The 23663-nt window shown below is 37.3% G+C and overlaps 1 protein-coding gene across 1 annotated transcript in view; it reads left to right on the top strand.

Annotated features, from left to right (window-relative positions):
* The first annotated feature begins 4978 nt into the window (after window positions 1-4978).
* Window positions 4979-23663, top strand: part of il11ra (interleukin 11 receptor subunit alpha) — a 53543-nt gene continuing 34858 nt past the window's right edge. The window contains exon 1 of the mRNA XM_042509198.2: window positions 4979-5117. The gene's annotated coding sequence lies outside the window, so the exon portion shown is untranslated. The remainder of the gene's footprint in view (window positions 5118-23663) is intronic.

Below are 23663 nucleotides of genomic sequence, written 5' to 3'. Positions count from 1 at the left end.
CTGTCTAGAACATTTGTTATTATGTGAGAAAGGGTTTTACAATTCTGATGGTAGTGAATAACAGCACAAACGTCAGCAAATGGAAGTGAGTAGAATTAATGAATTGCTTATCGTCATTCATAGAAAAGAGGTGTGATTTTTTTTGCGTGCCTTTCACTTAGCTTGTTTTAAACACAGTGATGACAAACAACAGTGTCTAATAAATAAACAGATCTTCAGGAAACAATGAAATAAGTGTGTTTTTAATGGATTGCATTCCCAGTCCAAGCTTATGTAACACTACAAGATAGGGCAATTTCCGTTACATTTTGTCCCACTGAAAAAAGTCTTATATGCACATAGCTGGGGCTGTTCTCATTAATATAGTGCTTAAAATCTAAATAAGAAGGTAATTAAGTGTCTTATCAATTTTACATTGTCAAGCAGCTTAAACCTGCATGCACTTATGCCCACACAAGTGAACATTATCACATATACTTTAGATAAGATTAGGGGCAATATTTAAATTTAACTTAAGATAAAATTTTTGAAGGGTTCTGTAATCAGACCAAAAGCAAAATCACTGGCTTGAGGTTTCCGCTGTGCATGACTGATTAAGTGTGTGCCCTCTGTCTTCAACAAGGTGTCTGCGACACCTAGTGGGTCCTTTGAGTTACTGCTGAGGGGCTGCCAAATTATCTGGTAATTACAATTTTATTTGTTTGTTTGTTTGTTTTTAAAATAAAATGAAATATGTCTAAAAATATACATTAACATGAATCCAAAATATAATTTGCAATACATTTTGGCTTATTTATTATATTAAAAAATATTAAATAAATATATATAAATTAAAAAACCCACTCACACAAATTTACTTTACAGTATACAACATTAATGATGAGCTAACTTTTGCCCATAAATCATTATGCATTTATGTAAGTATGCTAATGCTAGTTTCATTGCGCAGCACCTGTCTGTTAGGTGGTGAACATTTGTAGTAGGTTGTCCCCGCTCCATTGCTCTTTGAGCTAAAAAATGTTGATAACCCCCAAGCAAACTCCACACTTCTTTTTACAGTTTTGACTCCAGTATGTAATGAGTCCGAATCTCCAGCAGGGGGGAGCAACACTGTATCACATAATGCAACAGGTGGTTGATGAGACTTTACTGCATATTCATAGGCGGGGAATGCATTTATATTGTGTCTGATATCAGAGAGAAGCTTGAATAAAATATGTGCACGTTACAAATAATTAATTTCAACTTGAAAAAGGATGGCCTACGCAAAAGGTCACAGATGTAAGTTAATTCTTCTCAAAAATCACTGTGTTTCATCTGCAAAAGTGTGATTCGGCTGAACCCAAACTTGTGTGGGCAATTTTCTACATTTAGCTTTTCTGTCTTTGTAGTGGTTCACTGTTTAGTTTTTTTCAATGAAAGATGACACAATCCAAGTTCAGATTTTCTTTTTTGTTTGTTTGTTTTGTTTAGTTTTATGGACAAATATTCCATGTTTCAGTGCATAGAAGTTTTTACTGAGTGAAATGCACAATTACCTGAGGTTGTTAGATAAGATATTCCTTTATTAGTCCCGCAGTGGGGAAATTCACAGTGTTACAGCAGCTATGAGGTACAAAGAAATATAAGCAGCAAAGCAACAATACAATAGTAAACAAAATAATTACAAATATAGTGTAAAAAATTACAGTTTTATCAAGTAAAATACGAAGACATATAGAAAACAGTTCATTAAAACTGTGGGCATCAGCAGGTTAAGCAGGAGCATTGTGCAAACTAAGATAATTGATGCTCATGTTAAAGCTTTATAAACAGAGATAGCTAAATTATATACAAAGATAATTACGGCTCTGACAGAGGAAGCATAAATAAAGACAGGCGAGACAAAAGATCAGACTGACAGGTGCAGTTAGGAAGATGGACTCAGTGCCAGATTGAAAGTTATGTTTGTTGCTGGTTTGTACTAAATTAAATTATAGATAGATATAGCTAGATATAGATAGTATAATACAAAGACACAAGTTACGTGAATGTACAATACATATATGCACATAGCTTAACACAAACATGCAGGGTGACACACAGCAAAACTCTTTTTTTCAGTCTGGCTGGTGTTACTGCACCTAATGAGACACACTTAAACTCATCTAAGCTGCGACTGTCAGGTTCAGCGAGGGGAAGGCTGGATTTGCTCAAATTGGAAATCCCCCTTTTCAAAGGAATAATTGATGTCAGTGTTGTATGCCTGATGAGTGGGCTGCACACCAACTGCCACAGTTTTCTTTCAAATTGTTCTTTTGCAGCCTTTCCAGGCCAAAGCTCAACGTTACTTCACAAATAAACAGCCTAAAACAGAGCACACAGCTTATTTTACTGTGTGCTACTGTTTTCCAAGTTTATTAATGAGAAAAATAAAATCTAGAGTCTATTTTTAGGGTTATATATATTGTTAAATGCACTGTTTATATACTTAGAATAATTATTTTTATTTTTCTGTATCATTATGGCCATCGCATTGTTCTTCACACAGAATGTTAAGTTTTAACCCAGAAATCAGAGTAAAATGTTGGCATTGTACATTTCTGCAAGCTACAGGTGAGCTACATTTGTGTTTTTCATACTTCAAACATTGTTCAGATGACAGTCTGACATGTATGTTTTTGTAGTGACAAAAGCTGTGTGTTTTCAATGAGGTCATAGGACATGTCCAGCCATGTTTGTGGCAATAAAAGCAAGTCTTTTCCAACATTTTGAGCTATTTTAGCTTTTTTAACATTAGTTTGGGACTTGTCCAGCTGTGTTTATAGCAACCAAACCAGGTATTTTAAGCCATACCATAGTCTTTTCCCAACCCTAATAAAATGTTTGTGTGTCTTCCTAACTACACATTAACCACAGAGTTATCACTACATAATATTGAAAACTGAAATATAAAGAAATGTGAAGTTTGAAGACATGCATTACATATTAAGTTACAAATGTAACATATGTGTTAAAATGTTCAGTGCCAACATTTATTCTGGCAGTTGGCTTGATTTGATATATAACATTAAAAATGACTAGTACAGATATGTTACTAAACCTATAATGAGCAACTAAATCTTCAATTAAATCTGTATGAAAGGTCCTAACATCATGCAAGACATAAGACAGTGTAAGCTGAGGTAGCAGTTTATCAGTCACACCTGGACAATTAAATGCAAACCAATATGAGACGTCGACAATACGTCTTTTATGAAGCCTAAACTCCTCAGTTTCTGTTGACACTGCATCAGAGAGGTGCTGATTCTATCCTCCGCTGATTTTTGAGGCTCTGGTGTTGCATCGGGTTGTGTTTCATTGTCCATTTAAATTTATGGGGGAGGACAAAAGGTCAGTGCTTTGGATAATGAGACGTTACTGGTGCCCAATTTATTGTGTGCTAAAGCACATGGAGCTGGAAGCATTAATGGATTTAATGTGTTTCTGTAGTCATCACATAACAGGGGAGCTTCATAATAATTAAATAAATCAGGTTCCTGTCACATATAATAGGTACAAGAATGTAGCTGGATAACTGAGTAAAACCCAGAAGAGCTTGCAGTTGTGAAAATAGGCCAAAGCTATTTGACAGCCAACCATGATCTGTTTGACTGAAATGATCTGGTTAAGGAAAAAAGCATGTGCAGACTAATGTTGCTTTATTTAGTGTTTTATGTACACAGTATGTGGAAGACCACACATTTTACACAAAATGTTCCTCATCTGCTGCATGTCCTTACCAGTACAAGGCTGTATTTTTTTCAGTTAGCAACACATATCGGCAATATATAAAATTGAATCCCTATGTATTTACCTTGGCACTGATGTTTTTATTTTTACTTATTATCTTTTTTTTAAAATCAAAACTCTCCTATCATCAAACTAAGGCAAAAACAAACAAACAAAAAAAATGAATGCAGTAAGATTATTTGAAATGAGCTTGATCCAAATTAAACAACACTGCAACCAATAATCAAACTAAATTATAGTCAAGTAATTTAAATTAGTGGCTCTCTTGATATACTTCGGCCATTTCATATTTTCATTTTAACACAAACTGAAACTGCCAAGGTGTCAGGATAAATGTTGGCTGTTCATTTCTGATAACCATGAATACATGTATTATTATGTAGTGGATACAATGAAATTTAACATATCAACAGTGCTGTGGAGATTGTGTGGTCAGGTTCTATAGGCACAAATAAGTGAATAAATAAATAAATAAACTAAATTTTTATTTTTAAAAAAATGATGGTTCCAAAAAGATTGTGTTTTGGCTTAATATACCCAATTTTGGGGCACAATCCCCTCTTGAAAAGCAGCAATTTCTTATTAAAAAAACAACTGCTTTTTGTGGCATTATCCCCACTAGAAAAGCAGCCACGGATTGCTAAAAACACAGCAATGACTTGCTTGCTGTTTTGATGTTTGATGGTTTTGAAACAGTGGTCTGCAGCCACCTCCACCACCACCTTCAAATTGCAAAGTTACCTCATACATTATGTCTCTTTAAAAAGGTTGACATGAAAGACTACATATGAAAGGTGCAAATATAACATATCCGTGGTGTGCAGACATGTATAATGCCAACATTTTCTTCTGGTTACTGAACTGCTGCATTAATTATTATTAGGCTATTTTTATCATTTTTATTTATTTATTTTTAGGGGTTTTATTCAATTTACAGCTTGCATAACTCCACCAAATACCAAAAGCAAAATTTCACATGAAAAGTTATACAAATATATCCAACAACAATCATCATATTCCTTTTGCAGGAGACCTGTATCTGTTTTTCCCATGCCACATTCCTTAGACCTCAGACCTGGGATCAGTGCTGAGAGCTCAGCTTCCATAATCCCTTACAGTTAAGACCCGCCCACTACACCGGGTGATTGACAGCCGGATCCTCCAACCCGGCGGCGGCCGACTGGTCTGGCCTCCTTCCTCCCCTCCTCCTCCGCCTCCTTGTCCGACTTAGTTGCTCTCGTGCCCCGCTAGTCCGTCCGGGGGAGCCGAAGAACAACTCGACAAAGTCTCAACAATGGAAGGCGACAACATAATAATGCCGATTTGACTTGGGGAGATCTTCCAAGGTAAGTTTTGGGTTTTTAAACCGGGGAGGAGGCGGGAATCAGCGGATAGGAAGCTGCGTGTGCGGGGGGCGAAAAGTTTATCCGCCTCACTACACGGGACGGGAGGGAACAGAGGGAAATTTACTCCAATGTTATTCACTGTGGGTATGTGTCATGTAGCTAGCTTACATGTTGGTACCTCTTTAGCTTGTGTTAGCAACCTTAACACTCGTTAAATAACATGTCTTTTAATGATATGCCTCCAACAATGTCACAAAAAATGAATGGCTTTATTCTAATGTATTTTAATTTCAGGTGTGATAATTATGAGATAAAGTGGACTATTTTCGTTTTCATTTCGATGCAACTTATTGTGCTTTGGGTTTAAATTCGCCGGTGTAAGTTGAACGAAAAAGATGGCAGCACACAAGCAAATTGTTTTTAAAAAATGAAGAAATTTGACGTAATTAAATGTATTATACTGTTAGTAATAATGAACTACGTCTTCTGTTTGATAGTCCTACAGCCCGTGTGTTATTTTGGTTGCAAGTGTGGTTTGTGAGCCGTATGCTTCCATGCATGCAACACTATATAATGTTCTTTTAAAGGGACATCAACCAGAAAACTCAGTGCTGTTGCTGCATTGACTTTGATTTTCTTGTTTTGCTTTTCGCTCTCAAATACATAGGCATGAAAAAACACTATTGGCAGTGCACAGATTGAAATTGTCAGTCATCCAAAAGCACTTGTTCAAATCTTTATTCAATCAAATCTTTATTTGTATGGCACTTTTCATACAAAGAGTAACACAAAGTGCCTAACAGAGATTAAAAACAATAACAGAAATGAAGAACATCAATGCAAATTGTTGATGTGATAAACAACATTAGTCTTCATCCTGCACTTTCTTTTTTGTATATTTACATACAGACAATTATAGTTCTGGGGCAGCATTAATGATTAATGCACAATAGTCCACAAATAGTCCACAAATAGAAACAAATAATGTACACAGACAGACATACAGAGACAGAGACATTGGGACTGGGGGGCTCACTACAGATGTGCATTCCTCCAGCCAGTAGAGTGTTCAAGCCTTTAAATAGAGCTCAACAGGAATGCAAACAGACCAAGCAGAAAGACGAGGCCTGGGGGCATCACAGGAGTAGGAGAGGGATGGTGGGTAGTGGAAGGAGGCAGACAGACTTTGCTGTGAGTTTATTTTTTGCTTAAATTTCCCTAATTTGTTGCTCTTCTAAGCAAAATGTGGGTGAAAGTTCATGTTATAAAAGGAGATGCAACTCCTCTGAAGTTTAAAGCCACTAAAAGTCAAGGCTAAGTTTTTCCAGAAGGGAGATTTAAATGTGATTGGATCTGTTTTGTGCTCTTGCATCACTGTGTAACAGTGCACATTGCGCATCAGTGGCAGAATTTGAACCTTACCCACAAATCCTGTGATCTGACTTCAGTGTACGCTGGTGTTTATCAGCAGGCTGGTCTGTGATGCTTCAGAGATGATACAGTGAGAATATGTCGTCTTGTACAGAGCTCATGTTGTAGACCGCACAATAGGAGATTCTCAATCGTGTGTTGAAACTTATATTCCGGTTTTGAGTCTACATTTGGTTGTTGGTTGTGTTTTTAATTTAATTTTCATTTTTTTATTGAAGATGACACATTTGATTTGAGTCAGTGAAGTTGTGATGCGTGAGTGTACTTGAGTATGGAAGCCAGGCTAAGGTAGTGATTATCCTTTAGTGTGTGGTTGTGTCTCAAGTATCAAGCTGTATCCATTATGCATAACACAATTTAGATTAAATGTAAAAATTGTTTTTTTTCCCCTTATGTATACCGTAAGTAGCCTATCTATACTTACAACATTTTTTGTTTATTCCTTGGTCCTTAAATGTTGAAAACAGGATTTTTTTCCTGCTGTGTTAAGCTTAGAAGTTGCTTAAGCTATTTTTGGTTTGTTCTATAGGTTGGCAGATGTTGGATTTTCAAAGGCCAATATAATAATCATAGTGTGGAACAGGAAAAAGCAGATCAATCTGCTGATATCTGAACATCAAAGTAATTGATTTCAAGGTAAAAAAGTAATGTCAACTTTCCAGCTTTTGTAGGCAAGTGGCTTGTCACTTTTGGTTGCTTGAGAGATAAAAGGGAAGAGTTCACACTCACGCTGTAGTGTGTTGGCTGTCTGTTGATCAATTGGAGCCAACTCTATGCCTGCCCTCTAATGTGGCAGTAAAACAGAGACAGATCTGCTTCAGCCAGTCTTATGATGAATATATCCCAGGTTTTCAGTGGTACTCAGCTTGATCACTATTTATTTCTTTGTTTACAAATCCATTCAGCTAATTTAACTTTGACAGCTGAATCTAAGCAGAGAGATTGGCTTATTGTTGTTTGATCTCAGACAGAGTCACTACGTGCTTTGTGGAGAAAAGAGCCAAACACCTGGCCACTCCCTGCACCATCTCTGTCAGTTACAACAGTGTTTGCTGTTGATGGATTTCACTTCACATGCTGGGTGGCCTCAGCAGGAAGATGCTTCTTAGTTTTAATCTCTAGCTGTCAAATTCACAGTACATAAAAGAAAACAGAAATCTGGCTTTGAAACTGTGTAGCAGAACATCAGCACTTCCACTCCTTTGACCACTTTACCACTGTGAAAGTAAATGTACACAGGGTAAGAAATACGCCAGACACCAGGCACCTCACTGTTTGCCTCTGGGAAGTTAGCCTGCCCATGGATTCCCAACTCCTCTGTCTCTATAAAAGGAAAACTGTAGTGTATTTTTGCTTAACAAACATTACGACTGGGAAAACTATAAAATGATTATTTAGAAACAAATTCAGTGAACAAATGTGCTCTTTGGACTCAGGGGCTACAGGGATATCCAAAAATGAAAGGGAAATCCAAGGTGCTCAGATTTCTAAGAATAGCAAAATCCCTTAATTCAAACGTGGCTGACATCTACATAATTTTGAGGCCTCTTGAGCTTTTCAGAGTGTAAAATTAAGAAATGTACAATGTTGCTTTGTAATGAAAGTGTTAAGGATAATCCTTAAGTTTCAAAGAGTATAAACTTAGGCTTTAAGGCAACATATTTGATACATTTTATTAAGTTTGCCTTGTAGTGAAGTCAAGAGGGAGGGACGCTCATACTTAAATTCTGAGATTAGCACTGACTGAGAGGTATCTGTAACAAGCCAACTTTTGAGTAAAACATTTGTTCGCTAAAACACATTTATCGAAACTTCACCTTTCCAGATAAGTCTAGGAGTAATTTAATTGTAGCACTCATGTAATCAATAAATCATGTGAATGTGCAGAGAGGAATGCGCGGAGACAGGGATTTACCCTTTTAAAAGCAGGCCTCCCTTGGACAATTACAGGGAGATGTTGTTTCCATGGTTCAGTTTAAATTAATCTAAAATAAGAACCATAATAGCTAGATCATTCATCTTTTTTGCAACAGAACGCTAAATCTGTCTTTCTTGTCATCGCCTGATTATCTTATGTTACCGTACCTTGCACGTGGTGCAAATGTAGTATTTCACCTACAACGATGTTCTTGGTACATCAGTTCATTTTTAGTAAGTCCCAGTTCAGTTAAACTCACCTCCAAACACCTCATTCTAGTCAGAGAAAGGCACTGTTATTCAGCTTGCCTTCTGCTTCGTCTGATTCCCTGCAGACAGCTCTCGCTGGCAGTCAAATCTCTGCACTCGGTCAGGCCAAAAACCACATACGCACACACATACACACAAGTATGCAGAGGCTCCATTTAGACCTTCACAAAGACTCATGCATGCATGCACATATACATGCATACTGCAGACACAAACTCAGACAATCCACTACTTTTGTGTGTACACCCTCCCATAATCACATGCACACGGAGCTAAACTCAGTCCAAGGCTCCATACTCTCCTCTCCACACTCATATTTCACTAGTCACACACAGAGGGCCCACGGCAATCAACTTTAAATTAGAGAGAAAGCTGCTCCAAGAACTTGAATTCTGCTTGCCAGGTCTGAGGCCATACTGCTCTTGGTGTGTGTGTGTGTGTGTGTGACATGGGGAGACAGAAGGAGCCAGCTCTTGATATTAAACCAACTCCGAGGGGCCTAGATTGGGGTATTGCTTCTCTGCTGGGCTGCTGTTCATGCACTTTATCTCCACTCATATTTAGTAGGAGCTCTGCTCGGTTGTTCGGTGCAGTTTTTTCTGCAAGAAAGAGTTAAAGGTTATTTAATCCCAAATGTTCTTGTTCATTTCTTTTTAAACTATGATTGTCTACATTTGCTACACTTAAAACAGTTCCAAGCCACAATGTCAATCCACTTAAGAAGGGCTTGACCTTGTGGCTTGGAGCTGTGGCTTCTTTTGACATCCACTGACCATCAAGGACAGTGATAGTAAAAGTGTGCAGTATAAAAAGGGCTTTTCTATCTAAGGAAATGCGAGGTACACTCCTTGCCCAGTAAAAACTTTCTACAAAAAATAACTCCCTCATGATGGGTGAATGATGGTTGAATATAATGGCAGCTTTGCAAAGAAACCCAATACTTGCTCCTTGATGTATGGGGGCTGGTGCCAAACATCTGAAGTTTGCTGCATCTGTTTTAGATAGAAGAACTATTTTTGCCAGCAGACTCTGGAAAATATCTCAACATTGTGTCACATCATCGTTATTTGGCCTGTTATTATCATATATGAGATTATAATAGATAACCACTGTATACAAGACAATTTGAAACATTGGATAGCTCAGTAATTCAGGATAATTTGAGATTAAAGGTACATACAACATAAGAATGTTTAAGTTGCTCTTTTGCTATTGTGTTAAAGAACTTCTATTTTGAGTAATTGCAACACTAGCAGGGCTGAGCTGATTGCTGCGATGCTTTAGTTGGTGCCATAGTAATCGATGTCTAAATCAGTATTCAAATGCTTCGTTTTTGATAGTCCACTAGTAAACTGGGAGAGGAAATTGAAAGATAGTGTGAGGTACGAATGAGGTCAAAGTTGTCTCAAGTTTACTTTGTCCACTAATAGCCATCATCTACTTGTTTAGTTAATCTTACTACATTGTAGTAATACATCCTACTTTGCCCATTGTTTACATTCTTTTAAGCACACAATTGAGTTTGTAGATGTTGGTCATTCATATCACCTGCAAGGTTGGTTTACATTTACAATAGAGAAGCTATTAGATGCAGTATAAAGGCAGTGAGGGAGAGATTATCGGGGATCAGACCGGCTCACTAACTAATTGTGTTATAAGGCACTTGCTCATGCTACTACAATTGCTAATGGCAGAGGACTGGTTGATGCTGACAGTTTCACTGTAAGCTTATCACATGTTGGGGTGAATAACTGTGAAGTCTGGCTATTCTGCAAAACAGCATGCACACTCAGAAAATTCCAGGGAAGATAAATGCACAAGAATCTGCTTTCTTTCCATGCACATAATCTCCGGACCACTACAGGCTTCCCCTGTAGGAAACTATAACATTTTTATCTATTGGTCACAGCCCGGAATTTCTCTTTTTTTCAATTTTACCATCTATTTAAACGAGATGAAGTTGTGGGAGGTTTATATTTGACTGTGACCAACATATCAATATCTCTATGTGCATGAAATTTTCTCCACACTTCTGATATATTGCTGCAATCCAGCCAGTGAAAGCAACATCTATTAGCCATATATTCTGTAACGGCTCTGTCCAGTGCAGTGTTGACTGTGAAAATACAGCTAACTGGGGAGATTATTAGTACTTGGCAGAATATTCGTGTGTGCTGGAAAAACACTCTATTGATTGCTTTGGTATAAAATTCTACCTCCAAATCTCAAGTGGTTACTTGCCAAACCTGCATGAAGAATACTGTGAATTGATTTACAGGCTGCTGTGGCAAAACTGTACCAGCATTCTGGCTGCTTGATGTTGACTCCCACCCTGCAGGTGTTCATATTTACTGTTAGTGCCAGCCTGAAAATGTTCTGTTTGTGAACCAGATGTCTGACATGAAGTTAAAGCAGCTCTTCAGCTGAGCACATAGATCCTCCATGCTGGAATTTGACAAAGTTCATTAATGCAGACTCACTTCGCTGTCTCAGTGGGGCTCATTTTCAGGAGCAGTGAAGAGATCTGTCTGTATTACAAGTTAGGTAGCTGGGGAACTGAAGCTGCACTTTGTGTCCAGTTTCCACATCCACTTGTGAAAAAAAATACTTTAATTGTTAGATTTCTCTTGGATGTGTGAATACTTAAGACATATTGTTTTGGAAACAAGCGAGCAATAATCCCTAAAGTATGGCTTGTAGGCAGCTGTTGCCAGGTTTGGACCGACTGAATCATAGTCTGTCCAGGCTCTAAAGACATTAGCACTGCTGGCTTTGTGCCAGAAAGGCCTCAGCATGGTTGAACCTTAGACAGTGTGGATAATTCTGCGACTGAGGCTTTAACAGATACTCTAATGTCAGAGGATGAGCAATTGGCTTTCAGGTTGTTATTCCCCAATCAACAGTGGTGTCATCAACTGCTGCTGAAACTCATGGACAGATCCCCCACTGTGGCACAAGTGGTTGAAAAGGGACATATCCTGGTGTGAATAATGAATGTGCATTTGTGTCTTGTCATCTAAAATTACACTCTGTGTGTGTGTGTGTGTGTGTGTGTGTGTGTGTGTGTGTGTGTGTGTGTGTGTGTGTGTGTGTTTGTAATCATTTTGCATGATTCAATGAATCTTACAAAAGCCTTTGTCACCTCTGTATGGGGAGAGTCCGTTTTGAATATGCAGGCCTGTGCAGACCATATTTGTTTGTATTGGGTGGAAGGTGTAGTGATGGTTGTATCCTTTTTAGACAAAGGTTATCTCTAAAAGTTAATAAAGTTAAAACTATTTATTGATTAGCTGATTAGCAGAAAGTGATTATTCTGATGACAGATTGATTGTTTTAGCAATTTTTTAAGCAAAAATGTCAAGATTTCACTGGTTTCAGTTCTGTTGTGGCAATTTGATGCTTTTTTTGTTGCATATGATAATACATTTTTAGGTTTTTGGACTATAGATCAAATAAAACAACACAATTGAATGTGTTAGCTGTGGTTTTCGAAAATTGCAATGAGCATTATCGTCAGATTAATCATTAATGAAAATAATTGTTCGATGCAGCCCTTATAGGATGTGTTTTCTGAATATTAATTCATTATTTACTCCATTTTAAAATGCATTGCTAGTGTTTTTTCAAAGTTATGCCCCCCTTTTGCTTTAGGGCTGGGTGTCAGTACTTGATACTGAACCAATTTGGTATCGACCGAATCAACGCAGTACCAAGTAGTATCAACACTTTAAGATACATGCATTCAATCTTTTCTGTGCACAGATCTAGAAAAAAAATCCCCGAAAAAAAACCAAAACCTTTTTGTATGCTTTTACTCTCAGCCAATCACCATAGACCTCGCGATTTGATGTGAAATGTGATTGGCCCACTACCACAGCAGCTACAACCCATACAGTCTGTCGTGTGGTGAAGCAGTGTGTATATGACAGAGCTGGCACTTCAGCATGTCATGATATCACCAAAATGCTCGAAGTTATTTACTAAAAGCCTGTGCCGTCTGGTGCCATTTTACATAGCAGAATGCTTCATTCACATGACTGGCATCAAATGAAGTAGGAGAAAAAGGTATCCAGTGAAGTACTCTTTTGGTATTGGTATCACTCTAAAGGTACTGGTATTGGTATCACTCTATTGTACGTTTTTGATTAAATACTGTCCATTTTTCAAAATAATTTGCAGTGTATCACAGATTTAAAGTTTTCCACTCAAAAGTGTGTTTTGTGTTGCTTGACATTGATGTTTGAGCTTAATTCTACAGAATGATGTACATGCAGTTTGCTTTAACATTCATTGGCAAAAGAGGGAAAGTTTCTCTGTGCTCAGCTCAAATTTCAGTTTGACTTTGACTTACCAGCAGGACACAACTAGTCTGGAAGACAATTACGATCCACAGTATGCAAATAACAAAAGTGTGGTATGGAAAATTGAAACCAAGTAGGAGACATCTTGTATCTAGAATGAAAACTTTTAAAATGACCAGTATTTGCAGTTTCTACAAATAATGGTAATTCTCATTATTTTTCAAAGCAGTGGATTTTTGAATATCTTGAAACATGTCACTTTTTTTCTTTTTTTCTGTCTAAGTGCAGGCACTCAAAAAAAAAAAAAAAATCAAGGAGAAGAGCGAGGAGTTTAGATGGTCGGCATAAAGCACTTCTATTAACTCTTCTATTTTGCTCTGGACAAGAGTTTCAGCTAAATGGATAAAACAGCAGTGGGTGGTCTGGTTTTAGACCAGGTCTTTGTTTAAAAATGTCACCACTCATACACTTTGAGTAAAAGCACCATTTGAATTCCAAAGTGTGAGATGTATCGTAGACAGAGAAGTTTGTGATGAAGTTTTGTACTGAACTGAACTGATGGTGGAACTGTAGGTGAATATGATTTTGTTTTGGGGATTTATGGAAGTTGAAAATACAGACTGGATTTTGAGTTTTTCAGGGATGGAGCTGTTTCTGTTGTTGTTTTTTGGCCTACACTTAATACACTTGACTCACAAACCTGACGAAAATATTTTTAGGTGCTCTTATGTAACAGGCACCCTAAGCAGCCACTTATAATGTTACAATAGTGTTGATGGAGTGTTTCAGTGGATCTGTTGTGTTCATGTGTTTCTGCTGCAACAAGGCGACTATTTTTACTGGACCGGCCATATATAATTGATAGACTTGTCTGTTTAAATCATGTGACAGTCAGTTATGATGTGGAAACATGTCTCTTGGGGAGCAATGTGTGTGAGTGTGTAACTGTTATGACATAATTCTGCTGGAATGTCTATGAAAGATAAGTTTGAACCAGCTTCAGCTTTAAACACGCATCTTCCCTGTTTTCCCTCTTTTTTCCCTCTCTTTTAGTTTTGTTTCCGCCTTGTTCTCTCTTAACCTTTCTCTCCCTGTCCCTACTGGGTTAGACCTCTTTATTATTTCATTGCTCTCTGTCTCACTCTGTCTGCCACCCTCCCTCATTGCTTCTGCAGTGTTTGTTGTCTTCATGGAGTGTTAGCAGTCTTAAAGGAGGATAAATGTGTTTTATCGAGCATGGTGATCATATCTGATTTGGCAGGCAGGTGACAGAAACAAATGAGGATGAAGCCAAGATTACACTTGCAATATTTCTTAGAAGAGTGCATGTACACTGCAACTATTGTGTCCACATTCTGATTTTTAAAAGAGGAAGGAGGAAACCTGAAAGGTAATAATCACCATCCAATTACCAATTACCGCCATCATGGTTTAATTAATTAAGGGCCAATAAGTTGCCTAAAAAATTGAGCTGATTACAATTGGACTGAGTTCTGAGCTTGCAGTTGATCAAATTTACCATGAATAAGTGGTAAATCAGAGTTGGCTAAATATGGCATTGTCTGCTGACCGCAGTTTCTTAGGATTTCTCGGCATAACTGAATGTTCTTTTGAAGACAGCTTTATTGCCCATGTTCAGGTTGAATGCAATGAGTCAAGCAGGCAGTGTTGACATCAGTGCATTTTTAAAACATTGCTTTGTGCTAAAGCAAATGAAAGACATAAAAATCTATCCTTTCAGTTCACTTGAATAGATGATAAATGATCCTCAGACTTTGTTTTGTTTTGCTTAATGCCTGGTGTTTTACACACGGATTGAAGTTGTTTGTAAATGTCAGTCAAGGTTTACTGCGCATAAACATATGCAGCATTTATCTGTCCATTTTTACAGATATAATTGTTAAATGGCAATCATTCAAGTGAGATCAGAACCAAATTGTTCTTAACTAGTCAACAGGCTTTGCCTTTCAACTGTAGAACAGAGGCTTTTTGGTCGAAAACAAACTGCAGCTGTAGATCAGCACACTTTACATGCAGCGATGCATCTTTTAACGTTTCAAGACTGAATTTTAAGAACCATTCAATCGTCAGTATGCAAACTGTGCTGCCATCCAAAAGAATAACAATGAATTTGACTGAGAAAATTGTAAAATAATGTGGACGAGACAAAATATTAAATATAACACCACATTAGAAAATAGGTAAGGAGACATATGCCTCTGTGTCCTGTGTTAGATAAGCATATTTGATGACCATATGGAGCCTGTTTAGTTAATCGATTTTTAAATAGAGGGTTTCCCATGGGTCAACATTAGGCAGGCTTATGTCTTCGATAACAACACAGAGGGAGATAGCAACAGCATGAAAGTAGGCATTTTCTGCTTTGAATATCTTTAAGTCTGTTTCCATCCACCTGTTTCTATGTTTTCAGTTTTCAGTGTCAATATGTTTTCAATTCGTAAAAAATTAGTAAAAACATTGGAAAAAAAAAAGTTTTTTTCACTTTGCTGAGGTGAAAGTCGTTGTATTAATTAAAAAGAACAAGACAATTTGGAGCACACTGCCTAGCAAATAAACAAACATGTTCATGTAGCATGTGATTAATATGTCACCAAGGCTTCTGCCCCACTAAAGAGATAAGAAATTGTGGCAGACTAAATAAGTGATACAGTGACTGTAACCTTCCTCAGATTGATGCATTAAAAAAACAAAACCATAAATGCCAATGTCTCACATTGTTCATTACTCTTAACGGTGTCTTTCAGTTGCACGTTCTTCTGGAATGCTTTAATGGCAATTTACTGAGAATTAATGCTATTGTACCAAAGTTTTATATCAATGTGCTCAGTTCATATATCAGCGTGGCAGAAGTGAATCATTAGTTAGCATTCTCATTATATCTCTTTTCTTTTGAAGATTTTCTGGCAATTTTCTTAAAATTTCCATGAAATTTGGATGGGAACCAAGATTCATGTTAAGATCATTTTGTTAAGTTCATCTGTAAGGCAGCAAAGAAGCCCAAATGCAGAGTTATATTAACTTAAACTGTTTTGAAATAACATTTGTGTACTTTACATGAAATTGTCAAAAGATTATCAACGCCTTATTGACATTGCCATGATTTTACTGTCCATTTAAATCCCTTAAGTTCATATACTATAAATCTGTAAAGCTAAGTTATAAAGTGTATATTATATATTAAGTCGTTGTGTTTGATAGTTGTCAGTCATGGAGTAAAACTAATTCTTAAACTAGTGAGATCATGTCGAGCTTTTTCTGGTTTGACAGATTTTAACTCTGAAAACCTCCCTCCCTCTGATACCTCCTTTGATCTTAAACAGGCTTTCTAATCTCCTGGATCACTCGAGGCACACACGCACGCACACACACACACACACATACACACACACACGCACGCACACACACACACACACATACACACACACACACACACACAAGACACGAACACACAAACACAGAGTGTCTCAAGATCAACAAACTTTGAAACCAAATCATGGTGGTGCACTGTAAATCAGACCCCTATCTGCCTGCCTATCTGGGTAGTCGGCTGTTTGTGAGCCAGGTCTGTGTAGCCGAGCCAAACAGTCTGATGAGGGCTCTGTCTTTATATGTCACTCATTTATTCTGAAAGAAACTTTGTTACAGTTCGTGTTGCATCCTGCTTCCATAATCAAGACAGTAACGAGGTTGTTGATGATTTTTTTTTGCAGAGGCCTTTCTGTCGATTAAAGTCTAACCTACTTAGTTTGCTGAATTCATTCACATGAAATATGTTGTGGTCTGATTTTGTCTTAGTAATCATGCTGTAGATTCTGTAGTGAACAGAGCAGATGAACTTCCTGAGGGTTCACTTTAAGCTGTCATATATAAGGTCTGTTTGCCCCACTGTCTGCCTCAACTGAATAGTCCTACTGTAGATCCTTCAGTTTACACTGCAGCTAAACTCTGTGTGTGTATGTGTGTGTGTGTGCCCGGTGTATAGTGTATGGGGGCTGTTTACTGTGTGATCTTTTTGCCTGATCCAGTCAGAGAGAGTTTGATGCAGCTTGGCATAAAAACAAGCCACCAAATCTTGTTTTTGCATTTTTTTTCTGTTAATGGTTGTTTGCAATTGATGTCTGGAATGATATGTGGTAACCCACCGATGCTAGTTTGTACACTTTTTGTTTTTCAGTTGCACCAGTTTGCATCAGAGTTTCTCTGTGATTTTTCTGGGCCACAAAAATGTTGAAATTAGGTGTATATATTACATATTAACCCTTTGAAACCTGAGCAAATTGGCTTTATTTCTGTCAAAAACCATGGGAGGAAGGCGATGAGCATCACAAGAAGAAATTACCACAAAATTAACAAGAAATTAGTAAAAAGTAAATTAATCACCTGAAAATTAGTTTAACACCCCCCCACAAACAATGAAGTAAAAAAAAATAAATAAAGGAATTCACTTCAAAAGTGCTAATAAACTTCAAATTTTTTTGACATAATTTAAATTCTAATTATAAATATAGTCTTTGGCTAATTTTTGCTAAAATCTTCTATAGCTTTTTAAAAATAATTTTCTTAATCTTCTACTGTCTTCAGATGTCCGGGACATTTCCTACCAAGTTGCTCATTGCCATTTTTTTCCCATGATTTTGAAAGAAACCATGAATCCAGCACAAAGAAGTGATGTTGCCCCAGGTTTGAAAGGGTTAAGACAGACCACAAAGTAACCCAGATGTTGATTGAGATAATCCAGTTCTTACTCAGTCCAGGATTTATACATATTTCAGCCCCATATAAAAGGAAGTTTATCTCTCCTTTGCAGATGTTTTCTACCCCCTTCCCCAATTTCAACCCCGTTACTCAATCTGCAGTGAATTAAAAATAAGCAAATCCCAAATGATGAGTGTAGGGTTTTGAAAGAACACATCATTTGCACCAAATTACTCCCTTGGGTCAAATGATGCAAGTTCATCATTCTTAAAACCTAATTCTCCATTTACACAGTTAAAAAGGGAAAACGTGTGAGTAAAAGAGCGCAAGATGTGGGCTTTTTCTTTTGCCCTTTCACTTTTATTCAGTATTGTTTTCTTTGTTTCCATTTTTCTGGTTGGTTGTGGTTTGCTTTATTTGGTCAGAAGAGCTCATTACATTTGTTTGTTTTTATTTTCTGTCTCCATTGTTGGTGTAAAGGCTCATTGTTCTGGGGTTTTTTCAACATACCTAAGTATAAGTGATGAATGTATAGTGGCTTTTTTTCTGCATATCGAACCTCAGTATCTTTTTTGTACGGACCAAAATGTGTCTGTAGCTTTTACCGAGAATTGTCACATACTGGTCATATTAATAATCTTGTTTACTTATTCTTTGATGAGATAGTTCTTGATTTAATCACAATTTTGTTCATTTCACACCGTTTTATTTAGGTAATGGTCTTGTGCAGCTGCTTGTGCTTAGAGAAAATTGATCATTAGAGAACTTCGGGTTCTTTTGTTGGATAAAATAAAGTTTTGTAGAAAATACGTGAATAAATCTTTGGCATCAGTGCTAAGTCTACAGTGAACACATAAAATGCATCACATCATTTCCTGTTTTCCATTAGATTTTGTCCATGAAATACTATCCAAGTGTTTAGTTTAGAACATCCTAATGTAAATAATTTTATGAACTGTATATACATTAAACTAATGCTGTGTTTATATAAGTTTATGACTAGCAGGATGGGCTTTTACTTGTTTAAAAATGTGGATTGCATTATAGATTATTCAGTATCTGTGTGACTGTGTCTTGCTTTTTTGTTTGTCTCGTTTCCAGCTGCATTTTTGAACAGACAGTCAGACAGTAGTAATTAAGAAAGCATGGCTCTCTCGTTTTTTATGCTCTCATTGGATTGTTTTTCCTCTGGTTTGGAGTGTGCTGTGACTGGAAGTTAAACTCACTGTTTCACCGTGCCCTTGTGTATAGTTGAAAAACCACTGAGGTACATTAAACACAATTGTTCCTCTCTTTCACTCACTGTTTCAACAAGTTTGATTAATTTCTTCTTCCTCTCACTTTCACTCCTTCTATTTCTTCTCAGTAGGTATCTATCTGTTTTTCCTCCTTTACCCCTTTCTCTCATCTTCATTCTGTTACCTACTAAACTCTCTACCTCTCTCTCTGAGCATGTTAGGACAGTCAGCCAGCCAGTCGGTAGTAATGGGGAAAGCATGGAGTTCCCAGCAAAGTGACTCATTGCTCCAGCTAACAGGGGTCGTGTGTGTGTGTGTGTGTGTGTGTGTGTGTGGGTGGAATTCAGTGGTAGGGGGCGGGTTTTCTTCAGTGTGTTGTTTGTGTGTGTGTTCTGTGTGACCAAACATGTTTGTGTAATTTGGGTGTATATGTTTCCTTCCCGCTGAACACATGGTGAAAGCTCTTTGCTGGCTGTGTTAAAGGTCATCTCTGGGTGAAAGTCAAACATACATAAACTTGGGCACACACTCGCAGCCAATATGGTGCCATGGACAAAAGATCTATGACTTTACTGCCTCACTGTTAAGTTAGTTCATTATCTCTTTTTTCAATTTATTCCCTCAACTTTGAAAGCCTTTTGATTGTCGCTTCTTTTATAAATTTTATAAACAAAAACAACTTTGCCTGAACGCAAATAAATGAATAGATAGAGGACAGTTACAGTTTTCCAGGGATATAAGAATGAATAAATGTTTTGATAGTAAAAAAAAGAAAAAAGACTAGCATTCATGTATTTAGGGGATGAATAAGATTGGTGTTTTTGCTACAAGGGTTTGGATGAAATAAAAATTAATTTAACTGTGATACTAAAGAAAAGTCAGTGGTGGAAACTTAATTGGTTACATTCCAAAACATTATGGGCAATCATGTTTAACCCTTGAAAATCTGGAAAAAATATCTTGATTTCTTTCAGAAAACGGGTGAAGAAGGCAGTGGGTATTGAAAGAGGAAATAAAAACACACAAAACAAACAGTGATTCTGTATCATAATTATACATTTGTTATTATGGTAATCACAGTTTTTCCCCCTATATACTACCCCTAGCTTTTTCTAAAAAATATTTTCCAAATGTCTTCCAATTTGTTGATTGTTTCTTCCGTCTTCTTCCTTGCTTCATGCTTTTTCCACCATACTTTTGAAATAAATTGCACCAATTTGCTCACGGTTTAAAGGTTTAAATATTTGTAAATGGCGTCTGAAAACAGCACAAGGAAAGTGATGTTGCACCTTGCTCCAGGTTTCTAAAGGTTAATGGGTACAATGGCCAGCTATCTACGAAGAATGGTGCTTAAAAAGACCTGTTTCATAAACCTGTTTGAGAGGGACTAGAACTTTCAGTCACGGTTTTACATCATCGACATCCAAAATGCTCAGGCAGACTCAAATGTGCGCACAGTGTTTATGGCAGCCACAGCTGCATTGAAACTAAAAACTGAACAAGAAGAGCAAGAAGAGCTGTACCTCTTATCTGTGCTCAAGAAGTCCTCTTTGTCTGGTTTCACATTTTTGAACATTAGGCATACAAAAGATGTGTCCCCGACAACATCTTATTTGTGCATGCCATATTTGGCTGTGATACAACATCCAGAGTTCTTGAGTTTGGAAAGAGGCGTATCTGTGTCTGGTTTGAGAAAGCGACTCATTCATTCAGGCAGCACAGTGGCTCAGTGGTTCGCGCTGTTGCCTCAGGTAACCTGATGTAAATTACAAAGAGCAGCTTTTAAATGGATTTTAATGTAAGTGAAGCCCATGTGTTCTGATTTGATCGCATTGGTGCTGCAATGGTGAATCGATTAGTTGAGATGAGATTGATTGTCAACTATATTTTGATAGTCAATTAAAAAATGTACTCCCCAAATTACCATTTGTAGTGGTCATGCTTGAATTTGTGAAGAAAATGCTTTCTCCCATACTGCAACAGAAAACATTGGTTGACTAGGGACCATGAATCTCATTTGTCCTGTTGCATGCTCTATAGCCAGCTCTATTATTAAAGATGACTCGCATCCTTTGCATGGGGAATTTCTGTTTCTATCATCTGGTCAAAGTTTTACAGTCCCAAGGTGAAAAAAAAAAACAAACTGACTAATATGTTCCCCAATTTGCTGAAATTTTATAGATCAAACAAGTAATCGATTAATCGAGAAAATAATCAACAAATAAATCAAAAATGAAAAAAAATGTTAGATGAAGCCATAAACTGAGCTTGACAGCTTGAGAGATTTCTGACATGAAAAATCGTAAACCAGGGTTCAAAGCGAAATGTGTTTTTCATTATTTCAGCTATGTTTTTCCTTCATGGGATAGCATGTTGAAGCACGTCAGGCCCTATCTGAGCCCCAGGATGCTTGGTATTTGAGTTCATTTGTCTTATTGTTGACATGGTGTCAATGTGAACTAATGACAGTGCTAAATACAACTCAGTTTATCATATTTTTGTGTATATTCACACACATGCATGTGTGTTTCTCAGTGTTGCATAAAGCAGCAATCTTCAACTATCTGCCTCATGTCTTTATAATTGCTCCCAGCAGTAGCGTGGCGCCAGTCAAATGTACATGGACGCGCATTTGCACATGCGCACACACACACACACACACACACACACACACACACACACACACAAACAGAAACAGAGAAATCCACAATCTCATAACTCACAGCAGATCATCAGAGGAGTGTGGCAAAGCAGAACTGGGCAGAGTTTTTCTGGCTGGCCAACCTGCTGGCTTATTGACTTGGACCGAGTTTTGTACAGCTATCATCTGTATCATATGTGTGTGTGTGTGTGTGTGTGTGTGTGTGTGTGTGTGTTCATGTATTTGATATACTTTTTTTAAGGCTCTGACAACAAGCCATCAACTGACACATGGCTGATCTATCTATCGCGGTTAGAATTTGGTTAGCAAATGCAGTGGTTCTCGTAACAATGAATTCCACATTACTTACCAAAATATTAAGAATTTTATTTTAGTGTCACAAAAAACTTTTTTTTTGGATGTCCTTCCTCTCCAGATTTTGGTCTCTGCCTCTGATTTATTTTTTTTTTCTGTTTCTGGTGATCGGTTGGTTGCTCAGAGTAAGTAATTGATCACACAGCAGAGATTTGTGTATGTGTTTCTGTTTATGCGCCTGTGGCTGTGTCTGTCTGTGTGTAAGGCCTTGTTGGATAACAGAGAGCAGATGTGGGTGGATAGGTGGGTGTATGTTTAAAGAGCCTGTCATTGGCTCATACAGAGCAGATGTTTGTCCGGCCATCATCCTCCTCTGGCTACCAGAAGTCCTGATTCAAACCGTTCTGCTACATTTCAGATGCTAAACCAAACAGCACAAACTAGACTCACGATACAAGCGCACATGAATTTGATCGCACACGTTCAGGCTGTGTGACTCGTCAGAGCAGAATGGTAGATCCATTCACAGATGTTTAGGTCAGTATACAGATGACTGGGAGTCTTAACTAGGACACTATCGCTATGGAATTTTCCAAACCACAGTTATAAAGTGCTGCGGTTTACGGTAAATTCTGGTACTGCCAGCTGACTCCAGTTGAACATAGTCCAAACAGTTAAGCATAGTTAAACACAGCCAAACGTGTTGAGAGGTGAGGTCACATGTTCCAGCTGATTTTGTTTGTGGAAAAGTTTCCTTTGTCACCTTTTTGTACTTGGTTCATTTAAGTTCACTTTACAAGAAAACCAGAGCTTGTAAACAAATGTCACTAGAACCTTTTCTTTCGGGAGATGATTTGGTTAACAGTCTCATTGCTAATTACTGCATCTCAGGAAACTACTGGACCTCATGCTCTTTCAAAAAGACTGTCAGCCAAACCATGCTAGGCCAATTATTGCCTTAAGTATGGCTAGCATCATCTTTTTAGTGAATGCCAATGAGAAACCATAACTGGAAGCATCTCCCATATCATTAAATCTTCTATTTGGAAGCATTCTGGTTTCTAAGAAATGAAAGCAACACTATCATTAAATATGGGGATAGGATAAGGATGGGGACAGTCTCTCCTGGATGGCGTGGATATGGTTGTGCTCTATTTATCACAATTAATAAATTAGTTGTAAACTATTATATTAGTTACCAAGTAATTTAACAATTGATTAATACTTTCAGACTATCAATATCAGTTTTCTTGTACAGCATCCAGGCAACCTTAAACCTTTGAAGCATCACCAAACTGGTTTGATTTCTTTCAGCAATATGGAAAAAAAGGCAGTCCACAACTTGGCATGAAATGCACGTCACATTGCGCCCCCACAAACATATATATATATATATGACATTATAATATATAACAAAATTTGAGGATGTCATCTTTGCTTTGGGAAAAACTGATATAGATTTTGTGTTTTCTGAAATTTTACAGAGCCAACAATAATTGGAAATAAATTATCAACAGATTAATTGGCAATGTATCTTAAAATCTTCAATCAATCTTTCGTTGCAGCCCAGATTTATGAGAAGTGCCATGAAGTTCTGTAAAGTGACAGTTACAAACCAAATACACAAGCAAACATAGTTTGTGCAATATGGATAAAGATTATTATCAAAATCATTGGAAAATAAACACTAAAAATATAGAGTTCATACTGTTGTTAA

The sequence above is a fragment of the Plectropomus leopardus genome, chromosome 20 (assembly GCF_026936395.1).
Source record: "Plectropomus leopardus strain MGB_pleo_1.0 chromosome 20, ASM2693639v1, whole genome shotgun sequence".
NCBI lineage: Eukaryota > Metazoa > Chordata > Actinopteri > Perciformes > Serranidae > Plectropomus > Plectropomus leopardus.
Note: the sequence above shows the minus strand (reverse complement) of the source record. Positions and strands in the feature narration are given on the sequence as shown.